The sequence below is a fragment of the Jaculus jaculus genome, chromosome 9 (assembly GCF_020740685.1).
Source record: "Jaculus jaculus isolate mJacJac1 chromosome 9, mJacJac1.mat.Y.cur, whole genome shotgun sequence".
Classification (NCBI taxonomy): Eukaryota; Metazoa; Chordata; class Mammalia; order Rodentia; family Dipodidae; genus Jaculus; species Jaculus jaculus.
The window spans coordinates 103,570,399-103,572,304 of NC_059110.1; the positions used below are offsets into that span (position 1 = coordinate 103,570,399).

A 1,906-nucleotide genomic window follows, 5' to 3' on the forward strand; every position below is an offset into this window, starting at 1 on the left:
CCTTGATTTAATTCCATGATTTTATTATGCTAGGAGCATTGAGTCTTATTATTTTTAAAAGAAATACTGGTATAGTAATACATTGGCTTATTAATAACTTAGGCATTTTGTATACACAGTATCAGTGTGGACTAAAACAATTTTCTCATATAGTATAAATCGTGGTCTCACGCAGGACAACATGAAGACCCAGCAATTCTCACACCATGCTGCACACAGCCATAGAAACCGAGACAGCAACAGCGAACGGTCTCCTGGTGCACTGTCAACTTGGTGACATTGCAGGGGCTCCATCTGGGTATCTTCCTACTTCAGTGTGAAGAAGATCATAAGGATTTCATTAGTAGTTTCATCATGTGGTCTTTAAAAGAAAAAAAAAAAGAAGCTTTGATTTCTTCCATCGTCCACAGTTCTCGGAAGAGACCTACTTCTATAAATCATTTAATCCAGTGATGTTTAAAATAACCAAAAGCTCTGTGATAGATGAAATTTCTCAATGCAACTTTAATAAATAAAAGCCTAGATTCTTAGCTATATTACCAGGATATCCTGGGACCAAAGTAAGATGGTTTTCCTATTCCCATAATCCACTTAATTGTTGCTTCAGAATTTTAATATTTCTAACATTTATCATTTCTGTTTTGGATGATAGTTCTGACCACCACCTTTTCTTTATTGCTTGAAGCCAGTTTAAACCAACTATTACATATTCTTCAAATTTTCTTGTTAGTAATGAGTTTACTACAGGTGGCAAATCTACACAACAGCCAAGTTAGACATACTGCTTTTATTCCCGTAGACTAATAGTTATAACAGGAAGGCTAACTACCACAACCCCAAGATCTTTCATCCTCACCAAACAGGCAACGAGTTCACTTATACTTCTCCTCCAGAAACTTAAAGCTACATTTAATCTCAAATTGCTGCAGAATAAAACTTGGACCATTGTTTCATGATCCCGAGAAACCTCAGCAAAAAAAAAAGCCACTGTATTTTGATGATGGGCTTTCTGTTTGTGAAGAACCAGAATGACTAGAATTAACCAAAAATGTTCAAATGTCATGGTGTAATTTTTCATGCAGGTGACCTGCACAAGCCAGTTCATTTCTTTATTGGCCATGTCACAGTCCCCACTTTTAGGGGGCTGTTTTTATTTTTTCTGTAACAGGGATTTAGAAATTGGTGATGACCTTTCTTTCTGTGACAGATCACCTTGCATACTTTATCTGGGCTTTTCACAGCTTGTCCAACTGTTCTACTTATGTAAGCAGCCACTGGTTTGGAGATTTCTTAACCTCCCTCATAGTCTTATTAGTGAAATTAGATTCTCTTTCTAGGAAGATCAATGAAATCATCCTCAATGTTATGACAGAAGCTTCATTTTTTAACATTGTTGGTTTTAGATGTGATAATCTCTTTAATACCCATGCCTCATGATATGGGCGCCTCAGCCCAACCATGGTGCTGACCACCTGGCCCGCAGCCCAGCCTGGCCCCACTCAGAGCCATTCAAATGCCACTGAGCACAGCCCAATGCAATTGCTCCCATTCTTTATGCAAAGAGCCAGAAGAAATGTTTTTGTTGTTGTTGTTGTTGTTGTTTTTTGTCAAGACCACATTATCTATGGCATGCTCATCTCTTCATTGGGTTCCCCTTGGCAATGACACTCAAGATATTGGCACCTTTTATTTTTCCCCTTTAGCCTCCCACACTTAGACTATTCTGATTATTTGTTCCTTCCCCAAAACCACACTTGGTCCATGACATCATAAACAGGAACAGGAGCAGACATTCTCAATTCTGACTATTGGTATTTTTTTTATTTTATTTTGAGGATGAATGAGACCAATAATAGAATAGTGTCCATTAAATATGAAATTCTCGCTTCTTTTATTAATGTCCCTT

General features: G+C 37.5%; 1 pseudogene; it reads right to left on the minus strand.

The window, feature by feature from the left end:
- Window positions 1-493: 493 nt before the first annotated feature.
- Window positions 494-1,428, minus strand: LOC101597102 (annotated as a pseudogene).
- Between the last annotated feature and the right edge of the window lie 478 nt (window positions 1,429-1,906).